The sequence below is a fragment of the Pristis pectinata genome, chromosome 2 (assembly GCF_009764475.1).
Source record: "Pristis pectinata isolate sPriPec2 chromosome 2, sPriPec2.1.pri, whole genome shotgun sequence".
Taxonomy (NCBI): domain Eukaryota; kingdom Metazoa; phylum Chordata; class Chondrichthyes; order Rhinopristiformes; family Pristidae; genus Pristis; species Pristis pectinata.
In genome coordinates, this window is record NC_067406.1 from 141543099 (window position 1) to 141565576 (window position 22478).

General features: G+C 45.8%; 1 protein-coding gene across 2 annotated transcripts in view; it reads right to left on the reverse strand.

The window, feature by feature from the left end:
- LOC127567406 (tetraspanin-5) overlaps nt 1-22478 on the reverse strand; it is an 87853-nt gene that overhangs the window by 64574 nt on the left and 801 nt on the right. The window lies entirely within an intron of this gene.

The window sequence follows — 22478 nt, forward strand, 5'->3', positions numbered from 1 at the left end:
GTCATTACCACAAATTGGCTAAGGCATCATAAAATATAGTATTAGCATTCTACATGTAACACAATACTGGCACCAGATACAACACAGAACAGTACAGCACAGGAACAGGCCCTTTGCCGCACAATGTCTGTGCTGAACACTAGGCCAAATTAAACTAAATCCCTTCTGCCTGTACGTGATCCATATCCTTCCATTCCCTGCATATACATGTGTCTATCTAACAGCCTCTTAGATGCCACTGTGATACCCTCTACCACAGTTGACAGAGATATGGATTAGAAGGCAGAGGCCTGCTGAGAAGGCTGCGGGTTCATGCTCCCCCTCCAGAGACTAAATCTTGCTCAATGCTCCACTGGGAATGCTGCACTGTCAAGCTGCCACTCTTTTGAATTACCCATTAAACAGTCTACCCTCTCAAGTGGATATCAAAGAGCCCACATCACTAATCCATATAAAAAATAATGGGGATGTGCTCGTCAGGATGTCCTGGGGAGAAAGAGAGAGATTACCTGGTCATTGTGGCTTTGAAGTTTTTAGGCTCTGGCTGTGTGACAATTTGTCGCCTTGGCTCCCGGATCTCAACAGTGACTACGCTTCGTAGCTAATTGGCTGCAAAGCACTTTGGAGTGAAGGTCATGAAAGTGCCATAGAAATACAGCTGGTTGTTTAAGTCCAGTGGAGGGTTCTCCAGACTGACTGTACAACATGTTATGGCCCACGTTTCCACAACACAATATCCCAACACACTCACCATTTCCTTATTCTAAGCACATTACCCGTGGTGGTGGGTATATGGAATGAGCTGCCAGAGGAAGCTGTAGAGGCAGGTACAATTATAAAAAGGCATTTGGACAGGTACATGGATAGGAAAATTTTAGAGAGGTATGGGCCAAATGCAGGCAAATGGGACTAGCTCGGATTGACACCTTGGTCAGCATGGACACGTTGAGCTGAAGGGCCTGTTTCCATGCTGTGTAACTATGATCCCATGCCATACAAGGACAAGTTGTTGTTGTAGTACAGCATCAGAACCACCAAAGACATGGATCTGCATGAGGGGAAAAGTAGAACCATAGAGTCATACAGCACAGAAACAGGCCCTTTGGCCCAACTCATCCATGCCGACTGTGTTGCCCAGCAAGCTAGTCCCATCTGCCCGCGTTTGGCCCCGAGCCCTCTAAACCTCTCCAATCCATGGACTTATCCAGAAGGCTTTTAAACATTGCTAATGTGCCCGCCTCAACCACTATTTCTGGCAGCTCATTCCAAGTACACATCACCCTTTGCGTGAAGCTGCCGCCCTTGATGTCCCTTTTAAATCTCTTGTCTCTGATATTAAACCTATGCCCTTGTGTTTTTAGCACCCCCTCCCTGGGAGAAAGACTGTGTGTTTTCACCCTGTCTATGCTCCTCATGATCTGATATACCTCCATCAGGTATACAAGTATAAATAATTGCATGGTGTGGGTCTGTGACCTTAATAGTCCCCAGAATTACTCAGTGAAGGATCACTATGGGTAAAATACAAGAGTTAAGAGCAAGGAAGGCCATTTGGCCCCTCCAGCCTGCTTCACCATTGGCTGATTGGGTAAGAAGTAGACGATCTCACATCACAATTCCCTCACTGCCCAGGAGCCATCAGTCTCAGCTTCACATAGACCAAGTCAAGCTCCTTCCACCCCTCGGAGGCAGAGAATGCCAGTAATTTTGAGAGAAGGTAAATTCTCCTCAGCTCAAAGTGCATAACTCTATATCCCAAGACTGTGACCTGCATTTCCAATCTCTGAACCCTGAAGAAGGGTCCTGACCCAAAACGTTGACCGCCTGCTTTTCTCCACAGATGCTGCCTGGCCTGCTGAGTTCCTCCAGCATCATCGTGTTTTTCATCTGAACCCAACAGGCCACTTAAAAGCTCATTCTGAAAGGGTTTTAAATTTTCGAGAAATGCAACTAAATAAAAATAACCATCCTCATAAAGGTCCCAAAAGGAGGAAGTTCGGGTGAAGTACAGTGGATTACTGGAAATGCTTCAAAAGTTGCCATCGAGAGAGGCTGTAGCTGGGCACAGGTCAGTGCACAATAGCTGAACGCACCATCCACTGCACTCCCCTCCGCTGCACTCCCCTCCGCACCGACATTCCAGTGGTACAGAGCCCCTTAGTGAACAGAGAGTCATAGAGAGATACAGTATAGAAACAGGCCCTTCGGCCCACCGAGTCCATGCTGCCCATCAATCACCCACTTATACCAATCCCACATTAGTCCCATTTTAGTCTCCCTCCAATCCATCAGCTCCCCCCTCCGCCCCCAGATTCCACCACTCACCCACACGAGTGGCAATTTACAGCGGCCAATTACGGAACTTCAAGTTCCTAGGAGTGAACATCACCAATAGCTTGTCCTGGTCCAACCACGTAGATGCTACGGCCAAGAAAGCTCACCAGCGCCTCTACTTCCTCAGGAGGCTAAAGAAATTCAGTATGTCCCATTTGACACTCACCAACTTTTATCCAGGCACCACAGAAAGCATCCTATCTGGATGCATCACGGCTTGGTACAGCAACTGCTCTGCCCAGGACTACACAAAACTGCAGAGAGTTTGGACACAGCCCAGCACATCACGGAAACCAGCCTCCTCTGCATGGACTCTGTCTATACCTCTCGCTGCCTTGGTGAAGCGGCCAGCATAATCAAAGACTCCACCCACCCAGGTCATTCTCTCTTCTCTCCTCTCCCGTCAGACAGAAGATACAGAGCCTGAAGGCACATACCACCAGGCTCAAGGACAGCTTCTATCCCACGGTGATAAGACTATTGAACAATTCCCTTATACAATGAGATAGGCTCTTGACCTCACAATCTACCTTGTTATGACCTTGCACCTTATTGTCTACCTGCAACTGCACTTCCCTGTAGCTGTGACACTTTACTCTATTCTGTTATCATTTTTACCCTGTCCTACCTCAATGTGCTGTGTAATGAATTGATCTGTATGAACTGTATGCAAGACAAGTTTTTTACTGTACAAGTGACAATAATAAACCAATACCAATTAACCCACGCAACCACGTCGTTGGATGTAGGAGGAAATCAGAGCACCCGGGGGAAACCACACAGTCACAGGGAAAATGTGCAAACTCCACACAGACAGCAACCAAGGTCAGGATTGAACCTGAGTCTACGGCGCTGAGAGGCCATGGCTCTACTAGCTGTGCCACTGAGCTGCCTTTGGTGCCCTATGCTGCCTGAACAGACTGCTTCCATTAGCCACAAGGGATAGTGACCGTCACTCTACTTTTAAAGACACGAAGCAACCCTCTGTGACACTGACTGGAAGCTGTAGCCCACGTCCAATGCACCAGAACAGCCACCCCACCCTCACTACCCCTACATCCGATGCACTGGAGCCACCCACTCCCTGTCCACTGTTCCCTCTCGGACTTAGCAGCAGCCTAGTTAAATAAGTGATTGTGACAAGGTCTGTATAACCCGATGAACCAGCTCAGGTACAACTTGCCAAGAGCTGTTGCACTGCCAACTAGCATGGGAAGTTCAGCAAGACCACTCACTACAACAGACCCACAGACACCACACCAGGCCCATCTACACACACTGAAGGGAACAAGTTCATGGCTCCACATTACCTCCACCATCAGCACGAACCCAAAGGGCTGAATAGAAGCACAGAAATAAACCTAGGGAGAAGCAAATTCCAGACTCTGACTTCACATCCAACTTGTATCAGAATGAAGTGCAACTCCAGTACATACTGTTTGCCCTCAAAAGATAAAGTCAAAGTGGAGTTCATTGTCATCTGCACAAGTCCATGTGTGCACAGGTGCAATGAAAAACTTACTTGCAGCAGCATCACAGGCACAGAGCATCAGATACACATCATTCACAAGAAAAACAGAAATTATACACAATTTTTATAAGAAAGAACACAGTCAGAACAAAAAAAAAGTCTATCGTAGTGCAAAGTGGTCATAGTGTTGCTAAACTGTAGCGATTAGGTTTGTGCTGGTCAGTCCAAGAACCGAATGGTTGAAGGGAAGTAGCTGTTCCTGAACCTGGCGGTGTGGGACTTCAGGTTTCTGTACCTCCTGCCCGATGGGAGCTGCGAGAAGAAGGCACAGCCCAGATGGGGAGATCTTTGATGATGGACGTTGCCTTCTTGAGGCAGCACCTCCTGTAGATACTCCCGATGGTGGGGAGGGATGTGCCCGTGAGATATTGGGGAAGCATTCTGTGATGTATTCTGCCTGGAGGTCAGTGACCAGTGGTATTCCACAGGGATCTGTTCTGGGACACCTGCTCTTTGTGATTTTTAGAAATGACTTGGATGAGGATGTGGAAGGGGGGGGTTAGTAAGTCTGCTGATGACACGAAGGTTGGTGGTGTTGTGGATAGTGTAGAAGGTTGCTGTAGATTACAACAGGACATTGATAGGATGCAGAGCTGGGCTGAGAAGCGGCAGTAGGAGTTCAACCCGGAAAAGTGTGAAGTGATACGTTGTGGAAGATCGAATTGGAAGGCAGAATACAAGGTTAACGGCAGGACTCTCAGCAGTGTGGGGAAACAGAGGGATCTTGGGGTCCACGTCCATATATCCCTCAAGGTTTGCCACACAGGTCGATAGGGTTGTTAAGAAGGCATATGGTGTATTGGCCTTCATTAGTCGAGGTATTGAGTTCAAGAGCCATGAGGTGATGTTGCAGCTCTATAGAACCTGGTTAGACCACACTTAGAGAATTGTGTTCAGTTCTGCTCACCTCATAGAGGAAGGATGTAGAAGCTTTAGAGAGGGTGCAGAGGAGATTTACCAGGATGTTGCCTGGATTAGAAAGCATGTCTTATGAGGATAGTTTGAGTGAGCTAGGGCTTTTCTCTTTGGAGCGAAGGGGATGAGAGGTGACTTGATAGAGGTGTACAAGATGATAAGAGGCACAGATCAAGTGGACAGTTAGAGACTTTTTCCCGGGGTGACAATGGCTAACACGAGGGGGAATAATTTTAAGGTGATTGGAGGAAGGTACAAGGGGGATATCACAGGTAAGCTCTTTTTTTGACAGAGAGTGGTGGGTGCATGGAACGCACTGCCGGCAGATACATTAGGGACATTTAAGAGACTCTTAGACAGACCATGAATGATAGAAAAATAGAGGGCTATGTGGGAGGGAAGGGTTAGATAGATCAAGATAAAATGTCGGCACAACGATCATGGGCCGAAGGGCCTGTAGTGTGCTGTAACGTTCTATGTTAGAGTCCATTACTCTCTGCAGCTTCTCACATTCCTGCACATTCGAATTGCCATACCAGACCATGATGCAACCAGTCGGGATACTTTCAACAGTATATCTGTAGAACCATAGAACAATACAGCACAATACAGGCCCTTCGGCCCACCATGTTGTGCCGCCCTTCAAACCACACCTAAGACTATCTAACCCCTTCCTCCCACATATCCCTCTATCTTAAGTTCCTCCATATGCTTATCTAACAATCTCTTCAACTTGTCCAATGTATCAGCCTCCACCACCACCCCAGGCAGCGCATTCCATGCCCCAAACACTCTCTGGGTGAAAAACCTCCCCCTAACATCTCCCTTGAACTTCCCACCCATTACCTTAAAGCCATGTCCTCTTGTTTTGAGCATTGGTGCCCTGGGGAAGAGGTGCTGGCTGTCCACTCTATCTATTCCTCTCAATATCTTGTATACCTCTATCATGTCTCCCCTCATCCTCCTTCTCTCCAATGAGTAAAGCCCCAGCTCCTTTAGTCTCTCCTCATAATCCTACTCTCTAATCCAGGCAGCATCCTGGTAAATCTCCTCTGCACCCTTTCCAACGACCCCACATCCTTCCTGTAATGAGGCGACCAGAACTGGACACAGTACTCCAAGTGTGGTCTGACCAGAGTTTTGTAAAGCTGCATCATCACTTCGCGGCTCTTAAACTCGATCCCCCAACTTATGAAAGCTAACATCCCATAAGCTTTCTTAACTACCCTATCCACCTGTGGGGCAACATTCAGTGATCTGTGGATATGAACCCCCAGATCCCTCTGCTCCTCCACACTGCCCAGAATCCTGCCATTAACCTTGTACTCCGCCTTGGGGTTTGTCCTTCCAAAGTGTACCACCTCACACTTCTCCGGATTGAACTCCATCTGCCACTTGTCAGCCCAGCTCTGCATCCTATCAATATCCCTCTGCAAGCTTCGACAGCCCTCCACACTATCCCCAACACCACCAATCTTTGTGTCATCTGCAAACTTGCTAACCCAGCCTTCCACCCCCTCATCTAAGTTGTTAATAAATATCACAAAAAGTAGAGGTCCCAGAACCAATGCCTGCGGGACCACCAACCAGTCAGAGCCCTCCAATCCGAATGCACTCCCTCCACCACAACCCTCTGCTTTCTACAGACAAGTCAATTTTGAATCCACACGGCCAAGCTTCCCCGGATCCCTTGGCCTCTGACCTTCTGAAGAAGCCTACCATGTGGAACCTTATCAAACGCCTTACCAAAATCCATGTAGACCACATCCACTGCACTACCCTCATCAATCTTCCTGGTCACCTCCTCAAAGAACCCTATCAGGCTTGTGAGGCAAGATCTTCCTTTCACAAAGCCATGCTGGCTGTCCCTAATCAGTCCATGTTTCTCCAAATGCTCATAGATCCTATCTCTTAGAATCCTTTCCAACAGCTTACCCACCACAGACGTAAGGCTCACTGGTCTGTAATTCCCTGGACTATCCCTACTAACGTTTTTAAATAAGAGGACAACATTCGCCACCCTCCAATGCTCCGGTAACCATCCCCGTTGACAACGAGGACTCAAAGATCCTAACCAACGGTTCAGCAATCTCCTCCTTCGCCTCACGAAGCAGCCTGGGGAATATACCGTCAGGCCCTGGGGACTTATCTGTCCTAATATTTTCTAACAACTCCAACACATCCTCTCTCTGGATATCTACATACTCTAGAACATTACCCTCACCTACACTGTTCTCAGCATCATCAAGACCCCTCTCTTTGGTGAATACTGGAGAAGTATTCATTGAGAACCTCACCCACTTCCACAGCTTCCAGGCACATCCTCCCACCTTTGTCTTTAATCGGACCTACCTTTACCTTAGACATTCTTCTGCTCTTTACGTACAAGAAAAAAGCCTTGGGATTCTCCCTAACCCTACTCACCAAAGCCTTTTCATGTCCCCTTCTCGCTCTCCTCAGCCCTTAAGTTCCTTCCTTGCTACTCTATATTCCTCACGAGCCCTGTCCGAGCCTTGCTGCTTACATGTTATGTATGCTGCCCTCTTCTTCCTAACTAGTTGTTCCACCTCTCTCGTCACCCAAGGTTCCTTCACCCTACCATTCCTTCTCTGCCTCACCAGGACAAATTTATCCCTAACATCCTGCAAAAGATCCCTGAACATCGACCACATCGCCATAGTACATTTCCCTTCAAAAATGTCATCCCAATTTACACTCCCAAGTTCTCGCCTTATAGCCTCATAATTCGCCTTTCCCCAATTAAATATCTTCCCGTCCTCTTTGCTCCTATCCCTGTCCATGACAATTCTAAAGGTTATGGAGCAATGGTCACTGTCCCCCAAAATGCTCACCCACCGATAGATCTGTCACCTGACCTGGTTCATTACCTAAAACTAGATCTAATATGGCATTCCCTCTAGTCGGCCTGTCAACATACTGTGTCAGGAGTCCGTCCTGGACACACTTAACAAACTACGCCCCATCTAAACCTTTGGCACTAAGTAGGTGCCAATCAATATTTTGATAGTTGAAATATCAACTGTATTGGAGTGTTCAGTGAGAAGCCAAACCTCCACAACCTTCTAAGAAAGTAAAGACACTGGCACACCTTCCCTGTGATTGTATCTATGTGCTGGGCCCAGGACGGGTCATTCGATATGTTAACACCCAGGAATTTAAGGATCACCTGCATTTCTGTAGCAACTTTCACAATCTCAAGATAGCAGGGGACGATGAGAAGCAACGTGGGGACCATGAGAAAACTGCCGCAAACAGCGGTGAGATCACAACAAGACGACCTACTCTAAAGGAGCAGATCGAAGTATCACTATTAGACAAAATGCCTCTGTCTTCTTTGCAATCGTACTGCAGGACCATTTGTGTCAGCACCACAGGTCACCATTTTTCCTGGAAGGCAGCACCTCTCTCTCTGCATCGAAACATCTCCTCAGTACTGAACACCGAAAATGCTCAGCCAGTCAGTCAGCACCTTATTGGAAGTAGCTCATTTCAGCTTTGAAACTTCAGTAATCTCTATGACAAAGTGCCTGGGTTGAACATTCCATCAGCATGATAAATGCATTAAACATACTATTTCATTTGTTCAACGCCAAGAGAAATCAAATTTTGCTTTTCCAGGATCTGTCACCCTCTGCATATGAAAATTTCCACATGCTCCGTTCTTGATACTTGGCAGAAAAAGAACCTTCAGCCCCAGCTGGCTGGTCAAATTGGAAACATATGGACCTCGCTTGCACTTGCAAGGATCCTACGATTTGAGGCCAGGAGTCGGGAACTGGGAAACAGATCTCAAGAAAGTGCTCAAGAATCCAGCTCAGTTTTTCCACACACAATAAGGGGGAAAATGCCTCCCCCTGCATGGAACCTAGAGCTGTACAGCACAGGAACAGGCCCTTCGGCCCGTCATGTCTGTGCCGGACACTATGCCAACCCAAACTAATCCCATCTGTCTGCACATGGTCTACATCCCTCCATTCCCTGCCGATTCATGCCTTAAACATTGTTAATGTATCTGCCTCCACCACCTCCTCTGGCAGCACATTCCAGGCACCCACCACTCTGAGTATAAAAACTTGCCTCGTAAATCTTTAAACTTCTCCCATCTCACCTTAAGACTATGCATGCTATTATTTGACATTTCCGCCCTGGGAAAAAAAACTTTGACCGTCTACCTTTCGTATGCCTCTCATAATTTTATAAACTTCTCTCAGGTCTCCCCTCAGCCTCCGAGGCTCCAGAGAAAACAATCCAAGTTTGTCCAACCTCTTATTATAGCTCATACTGCCCAATCCAAGCAATATCCTGGTGAACTAGCTTTGCACCCTTTCCAAAGCCTCCACATCCTTCCTGTAATGTGGTGACCAGAACTGCACACAGTGCTCCAATGTGGCCTAACCAAAGTTTCATACAGCTGCAACATGACTTCCCGACTTTTACACTCAGCATCCCAACCAACGAAGGTAAGCATGCCTATGCCTTCTTTACCACCCACGTATCAAGGAATGACAACTCACCACTACTGACTTCATTTCAAAACATCAATCCTTTATAAAGAAAGATGCAAATTTTAAAAACCCCAAAACTCACTGTCCAAGCTCCACCTATTCATTGCCCATGAAACTTGGCTACCCCATTTGGGGAGGGAGGATGATGAGAATGTGGGGAGAGTAGAAAATGGCATTAATGTAGGATTAGTGCCAGTGGGGTGGTCGAGGGTCAGTATGAAACTCAGTGGGCCGAAGGGCCTGCTTACATGATATATCTATGAATGGGTATCAAAACAATTACATATTGAGCCTAGGTCAGGTCAGATTTTAATTTAACACCCAAGCACATCGCTCCTTGGTGAAAGAAATAGAGGGGAGCAGAGGCGAAAATATTCACCAAGCGAGTCTTAAAAAGGTACAGCATGCTTCTATCCCGTTGTTATAAGACTCTCGAACGGACCTCTTGTACGATAAAGATGAACTCTTGATCTCTTATTCAACCTCGCCATGGCCCTTGCACCTTATTGTCTACCTGCATTGCACGCTCTCTGTAACTGTAACACTACTGTATATTCTGCATTCTGTTCTTGCTTTCCCCTTGTACTACCTCGATGTACTTAAGTATGGAATGATCTGCCTGGATGGCACGCAAACAAAAGCTTTTAACTGTATCTCCTTACATATGACAATAATAAACCAATTACCAGTTACTTGCTCAAGTAACCCAATTCCCAGAATGAAACATTACCAGGAATGTCAGTCTGGATCACATACAAGACCAAAATCAGATTTGAACTCACAACTTTCTAAACAAGTGGATTTTGTTTGCCATACAATGGACTTTGTTTTTTTTTCTTTGACCTAATTGTGTTCTTTCTTGTAAAAATTGTGTCTGTTTTTCTCTTATGAATGCTGTGTGCTATGTGCCTGTGATGCTGCTGCAAGTAAGTTTTTCATTGCACCTGTGCACACATGGACTTGTGCATATGACAATAAACTCGACTTTGACTTTTTGAGTGACCCACTTAGTTACATCTCACACTGCAGAAGGTGTGGGAGATAAGTTGAAGGAAAACCAGGAAGGTTTGTCGGCACACAGTCCGTCTCTACGAGGCTCTCCTGATAACGCATGTCAAGTGGTTGAAATAAATCCGATTCCCCAAGGGGTCTCTGAATCATGATGACTCACCATTAAGTGTGTACACTATACTACATTTATCACAGTGCAATATAATAGACTGCCTCACGTAATAGTGGCTCACGACAATTAAAGTCCCCACAGATGGAAAGTTAATCTATTTCTTTATAATGGTCCAATGCCCTACTTGATCCTGAAAAGCAAAACTACAGCACACCCAAAGGCTATTCTTTCAGACAACAGGGAACTACGTCAGATTATCCGTCTGAACTATACATCATCCCAAGCTCCCAATAATATTCAATTACAGCATGGGGCAGTCCTGGGATGATTTGCACAAAAGCATTATGACAACCTCTCCCCTCCTCCACACACTCACCCCCTAACCAACCCAAAGAAGAGGAGGTTTTGATTTTGCTGTTCATTTTTGCTGGCAACACCTCATCACATTTAGCAGAGCTCACTGGCTTCATGTAGCAGTTAGTGTAGCGTTATTACAGCGCCAGAAACCCGGGTTCAATTCCCGCCACTGTCTGTAAGGAGTCTGTACGTTCTCCCCGTGTTTGCGTGGGTTTCCTCCCACATTCCAAAGACATACGGGTTAGGAAGTTGTGGGCATGCTATGTTGGCGCTGGAAGCATGGCGACACTTGTGGGCTGCCCCCAGAACACTCTACGCAAAAGGTGCATTTTACTGTGTGTTTTGATGTACATGGGACTAATAAAGATATCTTATAAAAAGGTTCACTGAGCGAAAACAACTTGGAAATACAAGGCTCCAGTTGACAAGGTAGATCAGGGAGGAGGGGTCTATGGAGGGCGATGTGGGAGGGAACGGTTAGATTGATCTTAGAGTAGGTTAAAAGGTCAGCACAAGATCGTGGGCTGAAGGGCCTGTACTGTGCTGTAACGTTCTATGTTCTATGTGCACAAGCACTCAGGGAAAGAACAAGAGGTGATTGACCCAACAATAAAACACACAGAGACACAAGAAACGGCAGACGCTGGAATCTGGAGCAACAAACAAGATGCTGGAGGAACTCAGTGGGTCAGGCAGCATCCGTGGAGGGAAACGAACAGTTGACAGACCCAAAGCGTTCCCATTTGCACATGTTAAGGGTACAGTAACAAACTGGTTAAAATATAGGACCAGAATCAAGAGGCTGGCAGTAGATCAAATACAAAGAGGTATGAAGGGTATGGGATGGAAATGAGAATGTGGTATTGAGACAGAGAATTAGCTAGGATCGTAATGAAAAGAGCAGATTTGAAAGGCTGAATGGCCAACTCCTACATTCAATGTTTCAAGCAAAATCTCTGGAGAGAGAAAGAGAATTTGGGCCTCACGTCAAATCAGAACTAATGACTTTAGCATAGTTTGGTTCAGATAAACTCTGCTCCCCGGTCAGATTTTGTTTTATTCATTCACAGGGTGTTGGGGATCACTGACAATCTTCACCAATTTTGCCCTTGAGAAGGTGGGAAATGAGCCACCTTCTTCAACCACTGCAGCCCTTCTGGTGAAGGTTCTCCCCCGGTGCTGTCGAGGGCATTCCAGGGTTTCCATGATAAAGGAACGGCAACATGTTTCCAAGTGCACACCTTGGAAGGGAACCTACAGGTGGTGGAGTTCCAAGCAGCCACAGGTGCCTTTCCCATCCCAGCTTCCAGGAGGTCCAATGGAAGGGAAAGTATACAGTTACTGGTAGGACCCTTAACAGCATCAATGGAGAGGATCTTGGGGTCCAAATCCACAGCCCACTGAAAGTGGCCATGCAAGTAGATAGGGTGGTAAAGAAGGTGTATGGCCTTCATTGGTCAGGTCACTGAGTGCAAGAGCAAGGAAGTCATGTTGCAGCTGTATAAAACTTTGGTTGGGCCACACATGGAGTATTGTGTGCAGTTCTGGTCGCCCCATTACAGGAAGGATGTGGAGGTTTGGGAGAGGGTTCAGAAGAGGTTCACCAGGATGCTGCCTGGATTAGAAAGTAGGAGCTATAAGGAGAGGTTGGACAAACTTGGGTTGTTCTCTCTGGCGTGTCAGAGGCTGAGGGGAGACCTGATAGAGGTTTATAAGATTGAGAGGAATAGATACGGTAGACAGTTCAGAATCTTTTCCCCCAGGGTAGAAATATCAAATACTAGAGGACATGCATTGAAGTTGAGGGGGGTAGTCGTGCAGGCAGGTTTTTGTTTTGGACACACAGAGTGGTGGGTGCCTGGAACGGGCTGCCAGGGGTGCTGATGGAAGCTGATATGATAGTGGTATTTCAGAGGCTGTTAGATAGACACATGAATATGTCAGGAATGGAGGGAGATGGATCATGTGCAGGCAGAAGAGATTTAGTTTAATTCGGCACTGCTCAGCACAGACATCGTGGGCCGAAGGGCCCGTTCCTGTGCTGTACTGTTCTATGTTCAAGAGAGAATCTGGTTCAGGAGCATGAATAGACCATCCACATGCTTCCCGAATCTGACTACACTTGCTAATCTCCAAGCAGTCAGTCCAGGGCACCACAGGCAAAGGTCACCAGTCACTGGATAAAAAAGACAAAACCCTCCGGAAAAATATCTTTACTTGACCTAGCAATTCATTGCCATAGCAACAGGGAACACAAGAGCCGGAAAACCTCAAGGCATTTTTTGAGAAATATTTACCATCGCATATTCAACAAAGTGAAAATAACTCTGTTAGGAACCAAATTCTCAACCTGACCATGGCGAATATGCCTCGTTTCCCTGGCAACCATTTACTTTGTAGTGAGCTCCTGAAATGATCCCATCCCCCTTGCTTTAAGTAAAAGGCAGTGCAGGTAACACATCATTGATCGCCAACTCCTGTGCTGCCTAATTGTCACCTCCTGTCAACCCTCACGGACAGACCATGTTGTTCAACACCTCAAGACAGACGCCCATTTTAAAAGGACACACACAAAGACTTATCAATAGCTAACAGGTGTGAACAGAGCCAGGCTGAATTAAAATATTCCTTAACCATCTCCAATTGTATCACAAGATAGCAAAAATACAAACTGCTGGAGGAATTCAGTGGGTCAGGTGGCATCTGCGGAGGCAAAGGGATGGTCGACGTTTCAGGTCAAGACCCTGCATCAGGACTGAGAGTGTGGAGGGGAGATGGCCGGTGTACAGAGGGGAGAGGGGAGGCAGAGGCTGCAAGGTGATAGATGGAGACACAAGACTGCAGAAAGGGATGTAAAGAAACTATGTTTAACAAAGAACGTTGCTTGAATATCTGCAGTAAGTTTCCTTCAGTAAATACAAGAGCTTAGTCAGACAAGGAAAAATAATTTTCTTCTTTCAAAGGCTATTTACTTCAGAGTGGCCTGGAGGCTTATAAAGGCACTGCAGGTCCAGATACCGCTACTATGGATGGATTATTCCGATTGAACAAATCGAAAAGGATATGAGGCTGCAAGATTAAACTGTTAAGAGTACAAAGAGCAGCATGCTGAGTGGGTCCACTTTCCCCGAGGGCAAGGAGCTTTGGGAATGTGTTGTTGACCTTCAGACCTCCAGGGGAAGCTGGACCGGTTCTTGACAGAGGTCACAGCATATGGAAGGTTCTAGTAGGTCACTTGGCCCATGTGATGTCCTTGACCGACTCTGATCTCCTGGTGGGCAGATGAGAGAGGAAGAGACAGACCTCCACTGACAGACTCAAGAAGGCAACACCCACCATCAAAGATCCCCACCATCCGGGCCATGCCATCTTCTCGCAGCTACCATTGGGCAGGAGGTACAGAAGCCTGAAGTCCCACACCACCAGGTTCAAGAACAGCTACTTCCCTTCAACCATTCGGTTCTTGAACCAACCGGCACAACCCTAATCACTACTTCAGTTTATCAATACTGTGATCACTTTACACTAAAATGAACTTGTTTTTTTTGTTCTAATTGTGTTCTTTCTTGTGAAAATTGTGCATGATTTCTGTTTAATTTGTTTTTCTTGTAAATGCTGCTTATCTGATGCTCTGTGCCTATGATGCTGCTGCAAGAAAGTTTTTCATTGCACATGTGCAGTCATATACTTGTGCATATGACAATAAACTCGACTTGACTTGAAGAAATTCCTTTCCATTTCAGTGCTAAGTGGCCTGCCCTTTGTTCTGCAATGGTAATCCCTAGTTCTTGACATCTCTGCCAAGGAAAACATCCTCCCTGTCGAACTATAAAGTTCACTGAGACCCCCCCCCCCCCCCACACCATTCTTCTAAACCCAAGAGGTTATAGGTTTAGTCTATTCAATGGTAAATGAAAATAAAAAAAAACTGCAAATGCCAGAAGTCTGAAATAAAAACAGAAAAACACTTGGCAGGTCAGGCTGTGGAAAGAGAAGCAGTTAACGTTTCAGAGTTCTCGGAAATGAGGAAGAGAAACAAGTTAGGCAGGTAGCAATGCAGGCAGAACAAAGGGAACTTCTATGATATTAGCTACAGGGAGAGGTCGGACAGACTTTGATTGTTTTCTCTGGAGCACCAGAGGCTGAGGGGAGACCCGCTAGAAGTTTATAAAATTATGAGGGGCATAGATAGGGTAGAGAGTCAGAGTCTTTCTCCAGGGTAGAAATGTCAAATACTGGAGGGCATAGCTTTAAGGTGAGAGGGGAAAAGTTTAAAGGAGATTTACCAGGAAAGTTTTAGTTTTGCAATGGAGTGGTAGGTGCCTGGAGAGCGCTAGCAGGGGAGATGGTAGAAACAGATACATGAGCAACATTTAAGAGGCATTTAGACAGGCACATGAACAGGCAGGGAATGGAGAGATATGGACCACGTGCAGGCAGATGGGAATAATTTAGGTTGGCACAGACATGGTGGGCCAAACAACCTGTTCCTGCGTAGTACTATTCTACAACACAGGTAGAAAGGGTGAGCAGCTTCAAGTTCCTGGGCAGCAACATCTCAGGGGATCTATCTCAGGCCCAACACATTGATGCAACCACAAAGAAGGCATGCCAGCAACTCTACTTCATTAGGAGTTTGAGGAGATTCGGTACGTCACCAAAGACTCTTGCAAATTTCTGCAGATGTACGGTGGGGAGCATTCTGACTGGTTGCATCACAGCCTGGTATGGAGGCTCCAATGTGCAGGATTGAAACAAGCTGGAGAGAGTTGTAGACTCAGCCAGCTCCATCACAGGCACAACCCTCCCCACCATCAAGGACATCTTCAAGAGGCGGTGCCTGAAGAAGCCCGCATCCATCACTAAGGACCCTCACCAACTACGGGATCAGTGGGACATGCCCTCTTCTTATTACTACCAATGGGGAGGACGTACAGGAGCCTGAAGACCCACACTCATGATTCAGGAACAGCTTCTTCCCCTCCACCAGCAGATTTCGGAATGGTCCACAAACCCATGAACACTACCTCATTATTCCTTGTTTGCACTATTTAGTTCTGTAACTTATAGCAATTTTTATGTCTTGCACTGTACTGCTGCTGCAAAACAACAAACTTCACGACGTATGTCAGTAATAATAAACCCCATTCTGATCCTATGTTCTACGAGGGGCAGTCTGTACAACGTGCTGCTAATGCTCCAAGGTCCATCTCCTCGTCTACTCAGATGGCAAACCCGCCATCCCGGGAACCAGTCTAATGAAATTCTGCTGCTCTTCCTCTGTGCCAAGTAGGCAAGGAGCCCACAACTGCACACAATCCTCCAGGTGCAGTCCCACCAATGACGTGTATAACTACTTGTGGGTGAGGTGGGGATGACAGGTTTGGAAACACCGTCTAAACGCAAATATTAATCAATTCTCTCTCCATGCCACATGTCAAATTATAGACTGGTATAGCACAGGAAGAGGCCATCAGCTCTTCGAGTCCATGGCAGCGATGTGGGGCTGCAACTCTAGTGCTCTCTTCACAGATGCTGCCTGACCTGCTGAGTAACTTCTGGGTTCTTGCTTCAGTATCAGTGTTGTTTGGGAACAGCTGAATAGCTTGGAACATTTTTTGCAGCACTTAAAGTTACCATAGTGACGGAAGTCATTGCTGTTCCCAAGGAGAATGAGTTAAACATCATAGAACAGAGAACGTGGACAGTACAGCAGAGGAACTGGCCCTTCAGCCCATGATGTTGTGTGAATTAATTAAGCTAATGAAGCCCAATCACATTAATCCCTTCTGCCTGTACATGGTCCATCTCCCTCCACTCTCTGCACATTCATGTGCCTAGCTAAAGCCTCTCAAACACCGCTATTGTACCTGCCTCCACCGCCTCCCCTGACAGCACATTCCAGGCACCCACCACTCTGTAAAAAGAAACTTGCCCCATACATCTCCTTTGAACCTATCCCCTCTCACCTTAAATGCGTGAACTCTAGTATTACACATTTTGACCCTGGGAAAAAGATACCGACTATCTGTCTATGCCTCTCAACATTTCATAAACATCTATCAGATCTCCCCTCAGCCTCCACCACTCCAGGGAAAACAACCCAAGTTTGTCCAACTTCTCCTTTTAGCACCTGCCTTCTCAGCATCCTGGTAAACCTCTTCTGCACCCTTTCCAAAGCCTCCACTTCCTTCCTTCCTATAATGGGGGCGACCAGGATTGAATGCAATACTCCAGATGCAGCCTAACCAGAGTTTTATAAAGCTGCAACCCTCAGCCTCTCTTCCCTGGCTCCCTCGCACCGTTCCTCCCAAGCTCCCAGTGCTGGCTGCACATTGTACTGCTGACTGACCAGCAATTTACAATGACATTCTCTCCTTTGATAAATACAACATTCTTCGCCTTTTATTATCAGAACACCCCAGTCATACGCTGGTGAATGGCTTCCAAAGCACTTCCACAGCCTGTCCTATTTTACAATGTTTCGTTTATTCATTTTCCAGGGATTTAAGTTTATCGCCTATCCCCAATTGCCTCGGAGAAGGTGGTGGCGAGCTGCCTTCTTGAACTGCTGCAGTCCATCTGGCGAAGGTGCTCCCACAGTGCTGTGGGGAGGGAGTTCTAGGATTTAGACCCAGTGAGGATGAAGGAACAGTGATATATTTCCAAGTCAGGATGTTGTGGGACTTGTAGGGAACCTGCAAGTGGTGATGGCCATTACTGTTCTTCAGGGTGAGTTGTAAACATAAAGGCTACTTCTAAGAGTCATTGTGTCTGAGAGCTATACAGCACAGAAACAGACCCTTCAGCCAACTCATCCATGCAGACCAGGATGCCTAACTGAGCTAGCTCCATTTGCCTCATATCCCTCTAATCTTTTCCCATCCATGTACCTGTCCGAATGTCTTTCAAATGTAAGTGTATCCACCTCTACCACTTCCTCTGGCAGCTTGTTCCATGTACCCACTTCCTTCTGTCTGAAGAAGTTGCCCCTCAAGTCCCCTTCAAATCTTCCTCCTTAAACCTATACACTTTGGTTTCAGACTCCCCTTCCCTGGGGAAAAGACTGTGGCCATCCACCTTATCTACGCCTCTCAGGATTTTAAAGAAGTGTTGGGGAACTACTTCTGATTTTTGGCCAGTTTATCATTCACACAACATAACTGAAGCCAGATTATCTGGTCATTACCAATTTCTGCCTGTGGGATCTTACTGTGCATAAAACAGGCAGCTGTGTTTCTCTGATTATTGGCTGTAGTGCATTTTGGGATGACCCAATGAAAGGTGATGTATAAATGGAAGTCCCTCTTTCTGGGTAGTGGAAGTGATGGTCATTCTCTCTTCTCCCCCCTCCCACTGGGCAGAAGATACAAAAGCTTGAGAACACGTACCACCAGGATTAAGAACAGCTTCTATCCTGCTGTTACCAGACACTTGAACAAACCTCTTGTACCATACAGATGAATTTTTGATCTCCCAATCTACCTCGTCATGGCCTGCACCTTATTGCCTACCTGCATTGCACTCTCTCTGTAACGTAACACAATATTCTGCATTGTTTATTCGTCATTTGTACTAACCTAACATATTTATGTATGAAATAATCTGTATGCATGGCATGAAAACAAAGCTTTTCACTGTATCAGAATCAGGTCTATTATCACTGACATATGTCATGAAATTTGTTGTTTTGTGGCAGCAGTACAGTGCAAGACGTAACGACATAAAAATTACCATAAGTTTCAAAGATAAATAAATAGTGCAAAAGAGGAATGACGAGGTAGTGTTCATGGACCGTTCAGAAATCTGATGGTGGAGGGGAAGAAGCTGTTCCTGAATCGCTGAGTGTGGGTCTTCAGGCTCCTGTACCTGCTCCCTGATGGTAGTAACGAGAAGAGGGCATGTCCCGGGTGGTGAGGGTCCTCAGTAATGGATGCCGCCTTCTTGAGGCACCGCTTCTTGAAGATGTCCTCGATGGTGGGGAGGGTTGTGCCTGTGATAGAGCTGGCTGAGTCTACAACTCTCTGCAGCCTCTTTCGATCCTGCACATTGGAGCCTCCATACCAGGTGGTGATGCAACCAGTCAGAATGCTCTCCACTGTTCATCTGTAGAAATTTGCAAGAGTCTTTGGTGATATACCAAATCTCCCCAAACTCTAATGAAGTAGAGCCGCTGGTGTGCCTTCTGCATGACTGCATCAATATGTTGGGCCCAGGATAGATCCTCTGAGATGCTGACACCCAGGAACTTGAAGCTGCTCACCCTTTCCACCGCTGACCCCTCAATGAGGACTAGTACCGGTGTATCTCAGTACACGTGACATAAAAAAAAACAATTACCAATTATGGGAGGTGCTGTTGGGCAAATAACTGTGATGCATTTTGAGGTTGTTCACACTGCAACCACAGTGCTCCTGAGGAGGAGGGAAGGAACATTTAAGATGACAGATGAAGTGTCAGTGAAACAGGCTGCATTGTCCTGGATGCTATTGAACTCCTTGAGTGTTGCTGGAGCTGTACTCATGCAGGCAAGCGGAATATTCCATGAGGCTCCTTGTAGTTAGTGGAAAGACTTACAGCATCACCTTTAGAAGGAAAAACAACCCAAGGCATGTTTCAGGGGCCTCAGGAATCATCTTAAACCCATGTCCTCCGCTTCGGTCTGGACAAGTTATTTTCACTATCAAAGCCCATCACCTTCAACGCACATTAAATCTCCACAGATTTCTCTGGTCAACAATCTCAGCTTCTCCTGTCTTCCCAAGTAACTCAACATTGGACCCACTCATAAAATGAAAGCAATTCCCTCCCACAGCCTCAAACCCCAGGCAGCCTTTGATAGCAACTAAAGTTCTGTAGTGGCGGCTTTGAAACAACAATCGGACCCAACACACATTCTGACAGGTTGAATGTTGTACAGTGGTGCAGGATCTCCTCACTGCATTTCAAAGGATGAAGTGCATTATACCATAATAATAGATGCCCTCATGACAATGCAGACATCAACAATCAGACCGACACCATTTCAAATTTTCTTAAATCGATGTTAGCCATTTGGGATTCTAAATTACTGCAATAAATGCCATCTACTTTCTTTTAAACATTTTCTTATCATTATTTGTTTTAGTGGAATTACAGGATGTCTGATCCAACCACCTTGGTGATGTAAAGAACTCCCTGTGGCATTCCAAAACCTCTCCAATCTTTTCACAAAATGAATACTTGCTTCGTATTCTGTGTAGACAAAAGATATACATGTAATAATATAACATTCCAATGCTTGACAACACTTTCATAAGTTATACTTAAATATTAACTGGTCTCATCAATTTCCTGGAACTCTGAGCTTATTTACTTTGGAGGGAGGGAGGGAGGGAGGGAGGGAAGATCAATCCACATTGTTACCCCAGAGTTCAATCCTCTGAGTGATCCTGAATTCCAGTGACACAGAATAAAATCCATTGAAATTTGTTATGAGTTCTAGGAATCCATGATAAATGTGGGAATTTGTATTACACAGAATAAATAAATTCAGCTAAGTGGTCTGTATGGTATTTCTGGTTCACACAAACATAATCCAATCAGACTTCTTCTCTTCCAAGCAGCTGATCGCTTCATTCCCTCTTCCTCTGTCTATCCAGCTTCTTAACTGCATCTCTAGCCTCAACACCTCCCGATGGGAGTGAGCTCCACATTCTCAACACTGAGTGAAACCATTCTCCTGCCTTCCCATAAAGGATTTATTGGCGACTGTTTTAAATTGGTGCATAGAATATAGAACAGTACAACCACCAAGATGCTGGAGGATCTCAGCGGGTCAGGCGACATCTGTGGAGGGAAATGGCGAGACCCTTCATCTGGGCCAAAACATCGACTGTCCGTTTCCCTTCACAGATGCTGCCTGACCCGCTGAGTTCCTCCAGTATCTTGTGTGTTGCTTCAGATACCGGCATCTGCAGTCTCGTGTCTCCAAAGAACAATATGGCACAGGAAGATTATAGAACAGTACAACACAGGAAGGCTCAAGTGTCTCAAGAAATGGAAAAAAAAATCTTCCCTGTGCCCAACCAATCAAACATCTTTCAGCGTCTTAAAAGATCTTCACTGGTTCATAGAACATTACAGCACAGTACAGGCCCTTCAGCCCACAATGTCGTGCCGACATTTTATCCTGCTCTAAGATCTACCTAACTCTTCCCTCCCACATAGCCCCCCATTTTTCATTCACATGTCCACCTAAGAGTCTCTTAAATGTCCCTAATGTATCTGCCCCCACAACCTCTGCAGGCAGTGCGTTCCACACACCCACCACTCTGTGTAAAAAACTTACCCCCGACATCCCCCTTATACCTTCCTCTAATCACCTTAAAATTATGACAACTCGTGTTAGCCATTGTCGCCCTGGGAAAAAAGTCTCTGGATGTCCATTCGATCGATGCCTCTTATTATCTTGTACACCTCTATCAAATACACCTCTCATCCTCCTCCTCTCCAAAGAGAAAAGCCCTAGCTCACTCAACCTATTGGTATTGGTTTATTATTGTCACTTGTACCGAGGTACAGTGAAAAACTTGTCTTGCATACTGATCATACAGGTCAATTCATTACACAGTGCAGTTACATTGAGTTAGTACAGAGTGAATTGAGGTAGTACAGGCAAAAACAATAACAGTACAGACTAAAGTGTCATAGCTACAGGGAAAGTGCAGTGCAGGTAGACAATAAGGTGCAAGGTCACAACAAGGTAGATCGTGAGGTCCATCTCATCATAAAAGGGAACCGTTCAATAGTCTTATCACAGTCCATCCCGTTTTCTAAAGAACCAGCTCTTCAATTTTTCTTATAATAGTTCTAAACTGAAGATATTTGTCCTTTTTAAATAGGCAGCCATATTTCTTCATTTACCGTAACTGATAAAATAAAGATCAGAGATTAGAAAGATCTGAAATAAAAACAAAGCACTGGGCATATCAACAGGTCAGGCAGCATCTGTGGAAAGATGCAATGGCCAGAGGGTCTCTGACCGGAAACCTTTTCCAGTCTCTGCAGACGCTGCCTGACCTGAGTGTTTCCAGCATTTCTCCGTTTATTTTGTTCACTTACACCTACAGTACACAACAAACACCTTCACACACATCCGGGGACAGTTCTGTGCAGTGCATCTGTCGTTTCTAATTTATGCCTCAACCCATTCTCCAGTGGGACTGACTTCCAATTCCAGCCCTAATCCTCGTGCACATTCAAAAGCTGCAATAAGCCAAAAGCTTGTGTCAAAACAAACAATAATTAAAAACAGAGCTCTACAAAGTAACAGTTAGGGCAATTCCCATCTCTCCTGCAACACTTAAACACCTACACCGGACAGCTGCAAATTGGATCAAATCTTTCCAGGAAAATTCCAATTAGTTATGTGGAAACTCTTAACTGATGCTTCAATCCAAAGAAAAATAATTCTTACTCCATATGAACACATTCACTCCAGGGAGCAGTCACCTTTTTGGCCTTAAAGGGACACACACACATTGCATTAGACCTGCCTTATGAAGAATAGCATTACAGGAAAATTGTTCACACACACACACACATGCCAGGTTTAAACAGATCAGACAAGCTTATTTTGTGATATAGATCATTCAGCGCAGTGACTTCAAACCAGCTTAATTCTGTTAGTTATTCCCTCTCACCTGCCTAC